Consider the following 16,665-nt stretch of genomic DNA (forward strand, 5'->3'; position numbering starts at 1 on the left):
ACCGTAATGGTACTGTGTGTGTTGACAGTGAGCTGATGGGGGCCGATAACGAAGCCCAGACAGAGCTGTCTAGAAGCAAGACTGTGACATTATGCAAATAATAGAGGACTTTCATGTGCTGTCTCTACCTCTTTTCCTCCCTCTCTCCACTTCCCTATCTCTATATAACTCTCTCCCTCTCTCTCCTCCTCTTTCTCTCTCCCTTCCTCACTGCCTAGCAGGAGCAGTCATAGAGGAGAGAATAAAAACGTCAGAGGGGGAGTCAAAGGGACAGGGTTCCGGTAAATTGACAATCTGTGCATTGGCTCATCATGTTTGATCACAAACGAAATGGCACACTCCAGTACATGGGGACGAGACTTAATTTATGGATCTGCTTTGTGTGTTTATTCTTTCCCCAAGACTCCTTTTCTCTCACTCTTTTTTTCCTCTACAGGAGAGCAAGTAATTATGGCAACTTGTTGGGGGGAAAAAAAAATGTTCCTCTTCAAAAAAAATCCTTCTTTCCTCCTCAGCCTGCCTCTGTTTCTCCATCTCTCTACTAGTCTCCTCCCATCCCCTCTCTATATCTTCCTGCACATCTCAGCCCCTCACTCCTTTCTTCCATTTGCTCCTCTTTCTCTGGCACTCTCTCTCTTCATACAGTGCTGCACACCACCCTGACACTGGAGGATGAGAGCAGTGTGTAGCAGTGTGTAGCGCAAGGCCACAGATGGGCGTTTCAGCTTCGCCCCTCCCTCCTCCTGCGGGGTCAAAAGTTTACCGTGGTTTTAATTTCACCTTTCTACAGCCAATCAGAGCACGGCAACGGCTACAGGCGAACTTTACCCTACTTGCAAATTAGATGACAAAGCTCTGCAGCTAGTCTTTCTGTTTCGCCTGCTTTTCTCAACCCCCCCCCCCCATGAACCCTTTCTCATGTCATATATTTTTCTTCACTCATCTTTTGCAGCAATTCATTTGGCAAATGGCCAAAAATGGTGTCAGAACTGTATCTCTTTACTTTGGTGTTTAAATCTGTTTATTCTCCATGTTTATAAAAAATGAGCGATGGGGAGAGACAGAGAGACCGTTTTGGGGACAGACGGATGTATGTTTATAAAAAAAATGAGCGATGGGGAGAGACAGACAGACAGAGAGAGAGAAGAGAGTGTTGGGGACAGACAGACAGAGCGAGAGCAAGAGAGAGAGAAAGAGAGAGAGAGAGAGAGAGGGAGGGAGGGAGAGACTGCGACAGGCAGTGTTAGGGAGGGGTGAAGCCAAAAAACAAACAATTCCCTTGAGAAAAGACTGCACGATCCCAATCTACATTTATCTGCATTGTATTGTCATTATGTATGAGAAATGCTCAGTGAACACAATCCTAGTCGTTAATCAATATCCTCTCCACTGCACTCAGCCCCCTCAACCCCCCATATGCATACACATCCTGCACTGAAAAGGGAGGAGTTAAATGAATCATTGATTACAGAGGAATCAGCTCCACTGTGCGATAGAAAAGCAGAGAGAGGAAGAGAGAGAGACCGCTTAAAAAACAATCACATTTACACACTAAACACAGTTTTAGTTCACTGGCTACTATGCACCAATTTCCTCAGAAGTCCAGGCAGTAAATGCATGTCCAGCCTGTCTTTCTGTCAGTGTCTGTGTGTGTCTGTCTGTCTGTGTGTGCGTGTGTGTGTGTTTGCAAAATTCCACATAATCTCTCATCACTGGGATGTTTGGCTGGATGTTGTACCATGAGTACTGGAGCCTGATTCTGAGATTCCTGCTTGCACAGTTTGTAAATATACTTGCACAGTTTGTAAATATGCTTAGAAATGAAAGCAAATTACAATACGATGGGAATGCCACTGCATTAAGGCAAAAAGAAAGGAGTGTTAATGTTTAGTTTTCATATAATCGCATTAGAATTCCATGCAGGACTACTAACAGGACTACTAATAAACAAACAATAATTGAGAAGGGCAGTAAAGAACCAGATCCAGAGCTCCCTAATCTTATGTTATCAAGCTTTGGAGATCCAGAGCACTGAGCCCAAGCTCTTAGGAGCTGCTGAGGGGCGACCAGGGGTTCCAACTTCTACTTCTACTGCACCTGTAACAGAGTTAATTGCCTGGTGAAGAACAGTTTACCTTAACCAATTACACCTACAACCAGCTGGAACCAACCCCCACCATCCCTGCGCTTCAACCATCCCCCACCATCCCCACGCTTCAACCACTAGTCTAAAGGAAGTCTTCTTGCCCAGCTGCTTGGTTGTTGGATATCCTGCACAGCAATCATAGAGAATTAAGCTGAAAATAGGCTTGTGAGTGCACTGACGGACAAAAAGTAAGATCTAATTCCACCGAGTGGTGTTGTTAGCACATTTCTGCATCACAACCAAATAAGAGTGAACACGATCTTGAAAAAAATTTATTATTATACATATTGCACACATTAAAACCATCAAATAAAATAGTCCAAACAAACTTATATAACTATTTTAACAATCGAACTTGTAGCAATTCCTGAGAAGCTACAGGATGCTCGATCGGCCGAGCTGTCACAGATGCTTCTTGATCTCTCAGCAGCCTTTGACAAAGTCCACCACAAGTTCCTCTTCTCTAGCCCCACAAGATGTGGGAGTACTGCACAGCTTGGAGATGGCTTGCTTCAAACCTTGAGAGATGGTCACATCAAGAGACATGGACGGGATCCACATTGGCTCTCTACCGGTGTCCCACAAGGCTCAGTGCTTGGACCTCTTCTGTTCTCCCTGTATCCCTGCTCTCTTAGTGAGGCCACATCCTTACATGGTTTCTCATTACACATCTGTGCTGGTTATACTCAACTGATTTTCTCCTTTCCATCTTCCAACGCTCAGGTTTCCGCTTGTATCTCACTCGGTCCTTTGTCATCTCGAGACTGCATTCATTCCTGGCAATGCCATCAAACTACTGGAACTGATCCAGAATGCAGCTTCATGGCTTGTTTTCAACCTCCCAAAGTTCATACCAAAGCTCTCCCATATCCATCCCATGCTGCATTCCCTTCACTAGCTCCCTGTGTCAGCTCACTTCAAATTCAAGTTAAAACTGGCTCAGCTGTCACGTACCTAAAAGCACTAATCAAAGTCCATTCTGCACCACGCTGCCTTTGAGCCACTAATACAGAGTGACTTGAACCACCATCCCTCAAGGCGCAAAGAAAAGATGCATCAAGACTCTGCGCTGGCTCCCAGGTGGTGGAGTGTCCTTCCCCTGGCAATCCATACAGCTGAAATGTTTGTCTTCAAATAAAGAATGAACGTTTACCTCTTCACCAAGTCATTGAGCATTTAAATATGGACAAAAGTAATCTTTGCATTTTTTTACGGCTGATGCTTTTATCCAAAGCAACTTACAATTATGACTGAGTATAACCTGGGCAATTGAGGGTTAAGGGTCTTGCTCAGGGGCCCAACAGTGGCAACTTGGCAGTGGTGTGGCTTGAACTGTCAAACTTCCAATTGCAAGTTAAGTACCTTAACCACTGAGCTACCACTGCCCACTAACACTGTCTTTTGTTCTGTTTTAACCAGGGCTTTAGCCTGATGATATTCCTAACACTGACATGTTGTCCTGTGAAGATCTGTGTTTGATAGAAAAAGTGTTGCTAAGCACTCTGGACAAATACTGCAGAAGCATGTTAATAAGAAGGAAATAAAAGGTCAGAAATGCCTTTATCTTCTGTGCTAAAGCCAGGCAGGAAGCAAAGAGGGAGGGTCTTTGGCGAAAACAAAGTTAGGAAAACCAGCAAAGCTTTAGGAGTGGGAACATCCTCCATCTCCCATCTAATTGTCTTCCTCAAGTGTTCATGGGAAAAGGATGCCAACAGCAATCTGGCAACCTAATAATCGAGCAGCCTAGCAATCCAGAATATAATTAACCAGAAACCTGTCACTCCAGCATATGCAATGATTAGTAGGAAAACCATTAAACATTTTTAATTAAAAAAAACAAATTCAAAAAAGGTGGGGACAATGACCAAGACTACACAAAACAAGTGGGAATACAAAAACTCCATTTAAAATAATTTCAACTCCGTCCAGCTCAACACCTCTGCTTCCTGAGATCTTCATGCTCATGTTTGAGAACTTCTGCTGTCCAGACACAAGTGCCACTTCACAGCCCCAGTGCGTCCCAGGTAGGAAGGTCAGACGTTCTGTGAATTATTAATGCAGTTGTTCTATCTTTCCATGGACATCAGGTTTCCAGTTTTCTTTACACTCAAAGAGAAGTATTTATTTATAGCAATCCATGAGGTTAATCCCCACTGTGCCTTAGCTCAAGCTGCCCTGTGTGGTCCTAGAGGGGAAACTTACCCTGCTATGCATGAGTTGAACAATAAAGCTCAAATGTCAAAACTGATACTTCCAAATATCTGTTGTGTCAACAGCCATGATACTGCGTAGGGGTTCGGGTGTCAAATAACTGTTCAGCGACATGCCACCCACAATCTCAGATGAGCCTCTCCGAGGACACAAACACATGGTAGACAGCAGATACCTTGGAAGTAGCGAGATGATTCCTACTCTCAGTCACTAATCATGCACCTGCATGTTGAGTTAAGGAGAGCACAGTCTGCACAGTCCTATGGGGCCTGACCATTCCATCAGCCCGCAGATGTAACACACTGTGTGAGAGCCTCTGTCCTGAAACACTGCCACAAACTTGCAATTCAACCACCCACCATGTATGTTTCCAACAACCTGAGCACTTTGTGTTCTGAAGCTGTTATACTATATTCTGACTTACCCATTAATCTGTTAACTGTATCCTACAATGTAAAGGGTAGCAACAAAAAAAATTATTAAGACAGCAGCACTATAATTTGCTGTTCAGTTTCTCTCCAGAAGAAATGTATAAAATGCCACATTATAATAAGCTATAATAAATTTAGAGAATTGCAGCAACAAATGAAAAGCAAGCTCTGAGGTTAATGCTATGGTAGATGGCACCTTTAAAACATTGTAGTCAGCGCCTCAAAACTTGTCGACACATGAGTGGTAGCAGAGGGGGCCAGCAGCCTGATGTGCTCTTACAACAGCAGAAGAGTTCAGACAGAGTTGAAGCCACATCTGGGAACATTTACTGCTAAAGTTCTTAGCGCAAGAGAGAGAGAGAGAGAGAGAGAGAGAGAGAGAGACAGAGACAGAGAGAATGGATAAAAATGGTAAAAATCCTTAACTTTCTTTTCAATGTAAGAGCAAATGAAATCAGAACGATGCTTTCCTCCCTGGAATGCAACACTTTGGAGCTCCAAAGACCCTCCGCCATGTAACTGACAGAAAAAAACTCCATCAGTAAAGTAGGTAGACCCCCTCCCAGGTGCTATGAGGTTCAGCAGACCGAGAGCAACCTACACTGGTTCAGCAGACACAGAAGCCCAGAGCACAGAGCAATCCCTCATGGAATGCTCAGGAATAGAGTTATAATAGAGTAATCCCTCATGGACTGCTCAGGAATAGAGTTATAACAGAGTAATCCCTCATGGACTGCTCAGGAATAGAGTTATAACAGTAATCCCTCATGGACTGCTCAGGAATAGAGTTATAACAGTAATCCCTCATGGACTGCTCAGGAATAGAGTTCACTTTGATGTCAATTTTATATCGTTCTTTCCATTTGTCTTTCTTTTTCCCCTTTTCCTCCTCTCACACACTGTCTCTCTCTCTCTCTCTCTCTCTCTCTCTCTCTCTCTCACTCTGTCTTCATATCTCTTCACCCAACAGCCTGCCTGTCTCCTGTCCTGGCTGTGTGTGTAGTGTATTGAGCACACCCAGATTCACAGCATTACGGGAACGAATGACCTTGAGCCAGCATGCAGGAGTGTGTTACCATGGCAACGGTGCTTCACACAACCAGTAACAGCTGGATGCAACACACTCCCAGAATTTCAGAAGGATTCACCACAGCAGGGTGAAAAGCAGGAGACAGTTGTCTTTGTTCACCTATACTAACCTTTTGGTCATACTGACACCAACATTAAGATTTTTTTAGACCTTTGCCCAAATAACAACAAACAGCAAAAATCTAAAAACTAGTGAGTCTTATTATCAACGTCAAATGGCTAATTGGAGTGTATTCACATTAGGCTGTCATGTTTATTTCATTAATATTAATAAACACCACTTGAAGGAGCTTCCTCAGATGCCTGAAGGCATAAGAAGCTGTGGAAGTCATACCTGAATAATAAAGAAAACAAACTGGTGACACTCAAAAGCTTATCATTACTTCCATATCAAATCAGAGTAAATGTAACACATGAGTAACACAAGAGTAAATGTAAGACAAGAATAAACGTAACAAGAGCAAATGAAACAAGTTCCATCTGGAAACCATTTCACAAATGTCTGGCTCTGAATACCTAAATTAATCTGACATGTGTGTCACAATGTGAATTTAATACAACACAGACCCACAAACAGACAAGTAAACAAAAAAGCACAGGAATTCAAAAAACTTACTCCTAACTCAGCACCACCGTGCTCTAACCCACCCCTAACTCAGCACCACCGTGCTCTAACCCACCCCTAACTCAGCACCACCGTGCTCTAACCCACCCCTAACTCAGCACCACCGTGCTCTAACCCACCCCTAACTCAGCACCACCGTGCTCTAACCCACCCCTAACTCAGCACCACCGTGCTCTAGCCCACCCCTAACTCAGCACCACCGTGCTCTAGCCCACCCCTAACTCAGCACCACCGTGCTCTAGCCCACCCCTAACTCAGCACCACCGTGCTCTAGCCCACCCCTAACTCAGCACCACCGTGCTCTAACCCACCCCTAACTCAGCACCACCGTGCTCTAACCCACCCCTAACTCAGCACCACCGTGCTCTAGCCCACCCCTAACTCAGCACCACCGTGCTCTAACCCACCCCTAACTCAGCACCACCGTGCTCTAACTCACCCCTAACTCAGCACCACCGTGCTCTAACCCACCCCTAACTCAGCACCACCGTGCTCTAACCCACCCCTAACTCAGCACCACCGTGCTCTAACCCACCCCTAACTCAGCACCACCGTGCTCTAACCCACCCCTAACTCAGCACCACCGTGCTCTAACCCACCCCTAACTCAGCTTCAGCACTAGCCCAGTCTTCTAAGTTAGTCATCATTTATAATTCACTTGATTGATTTTCCCCAATACCAGCAATATGCCACTGCCTGCAAAGGTGACATATGAAGAAAAGTCAGTGCTCCTGCAAACATGAGGCATGGTGTCTGTAATCAAAGCTTTTGTAACTGCAGTTAGGACTGGCTAGATCTGTGTTACAAGCCTGACACATTCTTCAGATATGTGCTGTTCAAACACAGCAGTAGCAGTTCAGTCATAGCAGCCTGGGTTAACGAAGCAGGGCTTGTAAGGAATGTTGTGGGAGATCTGAACTGTATATAAAGTCATACACAAACCCATCATGTTTGGGTGGCTTACACCATGTTTAAAATGACTACATTTGTTATTCAATTCATTATCTTTCATTCGGGTCTTCAAATGAGCACAAAGAGACCCCATCTCCAGATTGCTTGCCTTTTTGTACAATACAGTACAGTAGAAGGTATCCAGCTTTCTTTAAACGACAAAAGGGAGGTAAAGCATTGACAACTACAATAAAAAAGAGTGACTGGAGGAATCCTCTCCTTCTTTCAATGTTTTGAGGTGGAATGAAAATGTGCAGAAAGATTCATTTATCTATAATATATGCTGACATGTTCGAGAGGAGGCCATGTTCGCCAGTGAAAAGGACAAAACGTGGTACCAAACGTGGCACTTGGCCCGAGCCCCACCAAGAGAGAGAACGGAGGGCATCCAGAGAGAGGCCATGGTGCTCTAGCCCACCCCTAACTCAGCACCACCGTGCTCTAGCCCACCCCTAACTCAGCACCACCGTGCTCTAACCCACCCCTAACTCAGCACCACCGTGCTCTAACCCACCCCTAACTCAGCACCACCGTGCTCTAGCCCACCCCTAACTCAGCACCACCGTGCTCTAACCCCCCCCTAACTCAGCACCACCGTGCTCTAACCCACCCCTAACTCAGCACCACCGTGCTCTAACCCACCCCTAACTCAGCACCACCGTGCTCTAGCCCACCCCTAACTCAGCACCACCGTGCTCTAACCCACCCCTAACTCAGCACCACCGTGCTCTAGCCCACCCCTAACTCAGCACCACCGTGCTCTAACCCACCCCTAACTCAGCACCACCGTGCTCTAACCCACCCCTAACTCAGCACCACCGTGCTCTAACCCACCCCTAACTCAGCACCACCGTGCTCTAACCCACCCCTAACTCAGCACCACCGTGCTCTAACCCACCCCTAACTCAGCACCACCGTGCTCTAACCCACCCCTAACTCAGCACCACCGTGCTCTAACTCACCCTAACTCAGCACCACCGTGCTCTAACCCACCCCTAACTCAGCACCACCGTGCTCTAACCCACCCCTAACTCAGCACCACCGTGCTCTAACCCACCCCTAACTCAGCACCACCGTGCTCTAACCCACCCCTAACTCAGCACCACCGTGCTCTAACCCACCCCTAACTCAGCTTCAGCACTAGCCCAGTCTTCTAAGTTAGTCATCAGTTATAATTCACTTGATTGATTTTCCCCAATACCAGCAATATGCCACTGCCTGCAAAGGTGACATATGAAGAAAAGTCAGTGCTCCTGCAAACATGAGGCATGGTGTCTGTAATCAAAGCTTTTGTAACTGCAGTTAGGACTGGCTAGATCTGTGTTACAAGCCTGACACATTCTTCAGATATGTGCTGTTCAAACACAGCAGTAGCAGTTCAGTCATAGCAGCCTGGGTTAACGAAGCAGGGCTTGTAAGGAATGTTGTGGGAGATCTGAACTGTATATAAAGTCATACACAAACCCATCATGTTTGGGTGGCTTACACCATGTTTAAAATGACTACATTTGTTATTCAATTCATTATCTTTCATTCGGGTCTTCAAATGAGCACAAAGAGACCCCATCTCCAGATTGCTTGCCTTTTTGTACAATACAGTACAGTAGAAGGTATCCAGCTTTCTTTAAACGACAAAAGGGAGGTAAAGCATTGACAACTACAATAAAAAAGAGTGACTGGAGGAATCCTCTCCTTCTTTCAATGTTTTGAGGTGGAATGAAAATGTGCAGAAAGATTCATTTATCTATAATATATGCTGACATGTTCGAGAGGAGGCCATGTTCGCCAGTGAAAAGGACAAAACGTGGTACCAAACGTGGCACTTGGCCCGAGCCCCACCAAGAGAGAGAACGGAGGGCATCCAGAGAGAGGCCATGGGTCAAAGAGCAGAAGACAAGAGAGAGAACGGAGAGCATCCAGAGAGAGGCCATGGGTCAAAGAGCAGAAGACAAGAGAGAGAAAAATGAAGGCAGGAGTGAAGAAAACATCAACTGATGTACAACAATAAAACATAAAAGGCGAGTAGGTGAGACAGAGACAATTATGGCAAGAGATGTAATTAAATAGCAAACAGAAAATGTAATGAGAGAAAACTAACTGTCCTTCCAAAAGCAGGTAATCGTTCCATGTTTTCACTCTTCTCCTCTGCGTAGTTTGCCCTAACTGCCTTCAGCTCCCAGCCACCATGTGCTCCTGCGCATGAGCCAGTCAGCACCTCCTTGCTGCCTTCATCTCCCCCCTCTTTGTTTGGCAGACACCATCCATCACTGTCACCTCGGTCATGCCATCGAGCCTCACGTGGTTTGTCACAGGCAAGGCAGTGTGGCGGTGTCCGGCCACCCAGTTCACCAGTGGTTAGATGCCCTCTGTAAGTCGCTAGGGGGACCTAAGGGGCTCTTTCTTCTTTCAAATATATTTAACGCATCTTTAAGGAAAAACTACTTTTTCCATGGATTTGTTCATCTAACAGTTTACATGTAGCAATTAATCCTACTTACATTATTACATATTTACAATTAAGGGTACGTGCCTCCTGTGTTGCATTGTAGAGTCAAAGCTAAAATGTTGTTCCGGTTGAAACTCAAGGCTTGTCAGCCAAACTGAACAGGCTGGCTTTTTGCTCCATCTAGTGTAAAGCCCTTATGGACAGCAGCGAACAGTATCTCCACATGTTTCTCATCATCTTTTCTCCAGTGCTCCAGTGTCTGCTGGAGCCCCATTTCTGGGTCAGTGATCTCTGTTTCAGCCATTCTTTTAGAAAGCATGGAGATAATGTAATAGCAAGTATCCAGTGGACCCAGGTAGGCCAGGTAAGGTGTTGAAAGTGAGAGGCAGAGAATGGACAAGACCAGGGAACGTACCATACATGGTGTTCTCTTCGGAATCTCTCTAAACCCATGAGTCACTGCTCATATCTCTCCTTATCCTGCTGTCCTCAGACACTTTTCCACCTACATGGTGGCTGTGCCAATGTCAGAACTTTTAACTAATCTGTGCTTTTTCTACCACCAAAGGACTGGTTCTCAACCACCAAAGTTAGTGCCAGTCTGGTGCCATAAAACCTGAAGGTCTGGAGCCAATGAACCTGTGACACAGGTGGTGCAAGGGTGTGGTCTTGCCGTCACTTGTAAAGTTATTCAGTCTTCATTTTCCATCACTTCTCTACAGTTCATATAATCTGATATTTTATCTGCCACCTAACAGCTATAAACAATCACAACATAAAAATACACATAGCGCTCATCATCTTACACATACTTGTCCTCTATGACAATTCCTCTATGTCAGGTTGAGATGCTAAAATAATTATTTATTGACTATATGCTCTCAAAGCAAGAACTAAAACTTGCAAGCAAACAATGCGATCAATATTGTTTTGATGTCATCTGTTGACTTCTGTTTCCAGACTGAGGTATGACCATCAGATATGTAATCATCCAGTTCTCCAGCCAGTGGAAGGGCAGCCCAGTTTTGTAAAGTTCTCGTAAAATTTACTTCATCCTGGGAACCATGTTTGTCGGTGGCACTGGCACCAGCACTGAGGTTGAAAAAGTGGTAAGAGAGAACTCAAGACCTATATATCTGTAAAATCTGTCAAGAAAGGGATGCTCTTTCAGTAGAATCTATCAGTAGTATGACAGAGGTCTGTGATATTGCATTTATCATCATGCTCAAAGGCTCCAGTAAGACCAATAAGGCTCTTCTATAAACTTCCCCAGTTGCTGCAGTTCTTCGTGCAGGTCAAGCAGCAAGCAGTTTAACATGAACACTGTGTTAAATAAAGCTGAGATTGTTTACTCCTTCCACATTCAGACAAGTGTTAGGCAGCTCACTAATAAAGTGGAAATGCAAGGAGTGAGTGGTTAACACTTCATTAATATCTGTCCTTAACCTCAGAGAGATTGTTGACAAAGATAACTAATGTTCTGCAGAGAAACAATCTCTGTCACTGCCTGCAGGAGGCAGTGTTTGGAGGCTCTTCATTCAGATTGTTCTATTGCCACAACATACATCTCATCCACCACAGGGATGGAACTGCCAAGCAATAGCTGCACCTGATTCCACCTATTTAATCATTTGGTCTCAACTGGTCTCAGTTGGGTCACAACTGGTCTCAATTGGTCTCAACTGATTAAAAAGGTAAGCTCCTGCTGGGTTGGAATAAGACAAGCAATCACACTGTCCGTTTGCATATAAAATTGCCCATCCCAGTCTAGACCTTACCTGCATATAACAACCAACCAAAAATTCTGGCCAAGAAGGACAATAGGTTTTATAACTGTGGAATAACTGGATGGAAATCATCAAAATTTACAAATGAGCAATGCAATTTGATTTGCCACCTCACATTACCCAGGACCAAACAGGAGCTGGAAACACAGTAGCACATAGTTGTGCTCCATATACTGAAGCCAGTCTGTGTGATCAGACTGAGTTCTTGGTTAAACTTATTTATGTTTCCGAAATGGGCATCTGCAGTTGCCACAAAGCAGAAGGCTAGTTAAGGCTGGTTAGCTAGCTATTCCTATTATATTTGTGCTATATATAACCATAGAAGCTAAGTTTCTTTTAAACAAACAAATATAATGTTTCAATTTATAAATCAACAATAATAAACAAGCACAAGCAAGTCTGGTCATACAAATGAAATACAGTGTGTTGCATACAGCACAGAAACACCGTTATGTGCTTTTCACTACACTTACCTCGACTGTACAGAGTCGTCAGAACAAAACATGGTGACAGTGTCTATATCTGCCCGTTAAGGTTTTTTAACACAGACAATTCTGGAAAACTGATATTTCTTGATATGCATTCAACACCAAGTATATACAGCTGACAAGTAACTTTTTGCTGGTTTACAACAAATCTTAGATGAACGTAGATGACTAATTTATTAGCACTTGTTTAGAAGGCATTTTGCTACTCTTCTGTCAAACCTTTCTATGTGAGATGTGTTCCCATATAAGTAGAATGATTCCTAAATGTATGTTATAAAAATAAGTTCGCGTGTGTAGCGAACACCTGGCTTGTGTAATTTCGATTATCGTGGACGCCCCTGGCCGTATCCAGATTGTTGCTGTAATATTTATGCCCAATGACACCTGGTTGGACAGCGTGCTCTCGTATACCCTCCCACATCACATAATACTCCATCCAATACAGCGCGTAAAACTAGTCCATCAAAAAAGTCTAAGAGATTTTGCATTTGTATAATACTTGCATTACAAATTACTTGTAAGTATTTAAAACAGAAACATGATTTTGGAACATTAAATCTAAACGACCCCGGTTCCGTTTCGAACCACAATCTTCGTTGTCGGCAAAAGCATTTTTATTTGGATAGCCCCAACGACATGTACAGAAACTAAGATTTGCCTAATCGTGCATCTGTGTTTATGGTCTCTCTGGCATGTGCAGCGAATGGCATACGGGAAAAAATGTATGTACAGGAAAACAGAATCTGTCTAGCTAGCTGACTGTGTGAACTGAATTGGGGACATTTAAAATTAGTCTTCGCCAATCGCTGCTACAACCTCTACAATAAACGCAACATGTAGAATATTTGAAATCTACGGAATAAGTCGCAACCCGTTAAGATTAACGGTGAAACTTGGACAAAAACGGTTTGCCTTGTCTTGCCTTGGACATCCTTTATTTGCGTGTGATGCGTGCCGTTTAATAAGTTACCAGTACCTCGCCTAAAACTTTAACAATTTCAGAAACACAACAATATAACCAAAAACCAGAAACAATTAAACGATTGGGTACACTTGAAGCAAGCGAACTTAAATCTCTCAGAGCATTACATGGGACTGAAACTGGCTTACCGTCCAAATAAACCAGCACGTGCGGCGTAAAGGCTGTTTCGCGTGCAAGTCACCAAGAACGTCTGCGAGCGAAGCGCGAGCGTTTCCGTGATATCAACACCAGCACAATGTTGCCGCGCGTGATACTAACTGGCGGATCGCATAAGACAAAGGTTCACTAAAAAAGTAGCGCACCTAACTTACCTATTTATTACTATCCCGAGGACAGCATATATTTCTTCTACTTCTTCTACGGGTTTTTTTTCTTTCGTCTTATTCGTCTTAATTATTATTAATATTATTGTGCTTCCTTTTTATTTATTTATTTTTTAACAATTCTCTCTCCGCCATCTTCGGTACTGTGTTTGTTTAAATGGGAAACACTCCCCGAGAGTGGTCAGCCCGCTTGTAGCCGACGGTGAGGATTTCTGGGTAATGAAGTCACTTCTGTCTTAACCGGCAACACTTTTCAACGTGGGCCTCGTGACAATGGACTACATATACATGTATGCACAGGAGGTGCAACTTGTAGTCCAATGTAGACAGCTGGCACGATGACATGAGTGCAACATGCCACGGTATTTATTTATAGTCCTGTTAACCTGATAGGCACCCTGAAAGCAAACAATGACCTGCACACACGGTGTGTGTCGTTCGTTTAACAACCCATTGTACATATACTCTGTGTGTGTGTGTGTATGGAGATATATATATAATTACAAAAATGCATATTATTGGATTCACCACACATCCAAACATAGTCATGTTATTTGCCAATACAGTTAATAATGTGACAAAACACATTGTGCTATTTCCCCCCTTTGTTTGAAACATATTAAAGGTACAAACGGTAGTGCATCATTATATGACTTCATACAGTAAAGTGCATTAGATTTGATTCATGTGAAGTTTTTAAAATGTCATTAATGTATCACCAGTATAAAACTATATGATAAAGAAGCTTTGATGAAAACACATCTTATATATACACGTGTTAGTGCATCATTATTGCTCTGTTTATTGCATGTTATTATTCTGTTTAAACCATTAAAGCAGACTGTAAAATCCAATGTGAAGTTCACTGGATCGCTAATGACAAACATCTTAATGATTTTATGGTCATATGTATTCAGAGCACAGGGCATTAAAATATATAATTCTACTCTTCTTAGTCTTGTGCTGTTAGGGTGAGCATGCTCACTTATATGATATAAAACTATAAGGATAAATAAATGTACACAAGGGTAAATGGATAAATAAATGTACACAGGGGTTATTGAATAAATGAATGTACACATGGGTTATTGGGGGAGGGAATTATTACACATACAAAAAGTGAACTGCAGATATTATACAATTATGCCAGAGATGTTAAAGTATAGAAATTGCACCAGTCAATAAAGCTGGCTACTAGTGAGAACCGTATTCCTTCATCCTTATTTTTCTTTTTTGAAATCACAAAGGTCAATGTTCAGAATGTTATTAACCAAGCGATCTGTTTTTTCATGTCAGCTAGCTAGTGGGTCAGCTAGCTAGCTAGCGAAACACTTTTCCACCCAGGTTAGCTGGCTACCTGGATTGTTACAACCCAGTCTAGATTGGTCCTGAAATATGACGGACTGGTGTATGGGAGTGATATAATGGACCGGCGTATAGGAGTGAAACGATGGACTGGTGTATGGCATTAAGACAATGGATCAGTGTATGGCAGTGATATGATGGACCAGTTTAAGGCAGTGATACGAGAGTAATAAGAGTAGAATTATATATTTTTAATACCCTGTGTTCTGAATACATATGACCATAAAATCATTATTTAAGATGTTTGTCATTAGTGATCCAGTGAACTTCACATTGGGAGTGATATGACGTACTGGTGTATAGGAGTGATACAATGCACCGGTTAGTGTATGGGACACACTAACTGTTAAAAAGGCCAGTATTGATTGGACTGTTCTGCTGCACCTGTCAGTGGTTTGTTCCAGGTGCTGAGCTCATGTCAAGAATAATAACTTTAGCTTAACATGAAAATGGAAGTCGTGAAGTTCAAAGACAATGTGTTCAAGATCTCCTCTGTTAGTGTGTCCATTAAGTGTTAATTTATAAAATGCTGAAAATTGGATAGTGATTGAGAGTGAGATTTAATGTTATTAATATGGATAGATTAAGTTTTGATGATATACCAAGACATGTTTTGTTAAACCCGTCAGCATGGTCACGTTTAACAAGTGACTTTAGATGTCCTCCTAACTGAGAGCTAGCTAACATGTATAATCCATATTATTGTGTCAGCATAACATGTTCTTCCACAATTGTATGCTAATTATACAATGTGGCATGCTATGTTCATACTGTTAATTTGGTTTAATAAGTACATAGAAGCAGTTATCTATAAGCAGTTATTGGAGTCAAAATTTAAGACCAGTTGTGGTCTTAGAGTGCTACCCAGTGAACATGCTGTCTAACTGTAGTCAAATAATAAGACTACTGACCATTAAGATAATCAATGTTAATAATAACCATTTATGTTGTTTACTTGTGTACAAAAAACACAAAAATGGCCATATTCACCTTCGAGAGACATAATTAGAAGAATGTTCATTGGTGGATTGAAGCACAAAACCCGTAGTGTAGAGGCAAGCCATTATCAGTTACATCTTCTTCTCACTGACCATCCCTTGAGTACTATTTTAACATTCTATTTAGTATATGCAACATTGGATGTAGCCTCACTATCTCACAAATAGACTCTTTCAAAGTTTGTAAACTAAGATGATATCACAATGATGTGCACACATTTTGGCACTGAAGCATAGCATTCTGACATATGTTAGCAGCAGAGCCAGTTTAAAAATGTTCTGGTGTTAGACAAAATACAGATTTCTGGTTGGTGTGTACACAATCGTACAAACCGTTATCCAAATTTTATTATATTCCATGTGTGCGTCCTTTTCAGAGCAATAGTAGATATCTATGGGAGTTGTCACAAAGCAGCTTTACAAATGTTTGAGTCCAAGCCCCCAGTGAGCAAGCCAAGGGCGACAGTGGCAAGGAAAAACTCCCTAGAGCATGAGGAAGAAACCTTAAGAGGAACCAAGACTTGAAGGGGGGGGGCATCCTCCTCTGGCCAACAACGGACACCACAATAGTAACAATATAAACAATACAGAGTCAAATAAGTAGTGAGAGACAAAATAATAAAAATATATAAGCAATCGATATCTATTTCGGTTTTCTTCAAGTCCTAGTCTGGTTTCGACAGTGTGCGTGTGTCTGAAACCCCATCTTCCATGAGAACATCTGTGAAGGGCAACAGAGAAGTAGTTGGCTGGGGTGGAGGTATTGTGGGCTACAGCACGGGACATCAGGGGGTGGTGGGAGGAGCCATGGCAGCTGAGACGA

At 42.9% G+C, this 16,665-nt stretch overlaps 1 protein-coding gene across 1 annotated transcript in view; it reads right to left on the reverse strand.

The window, feature by feature from the left end:
* Window positions 1-13,594, reverse strand: part of LOC113586422 (nuclear receptor coactivator 3) — a 72,829-nt gene extending 59,235 nt beyond the window's left edge. The window contains exon 1 of the mRNA XM_027024524.2: window positions 13,468-13,594. The gene's annotated coding sequence lies outside the window, so the exon portion shown is untranslated. The remainder of the gene's footprint in view (window positions 1-13,467) is intronic.
* Between the last annotated feature and the right edge of the window lie 3,071 nt (window positions 13,595-16,665).

The sequence above is a fragment of the Electrophorus electricus genome, chromosome 24 (genome assembly GCF_013358815.1).
Source record: "Electrophorus electricus isolate fEleEle1 chromosome 24, fEleEle1.pri, whole genome shotgun sequence".
Classification (NCBI taxonomy): Eukaryota; Metazoa; Chordata; class Actinopteri; order Gymnotiformes; family Gymnotidae; genus Electrophorus; species Electrophorus electricus.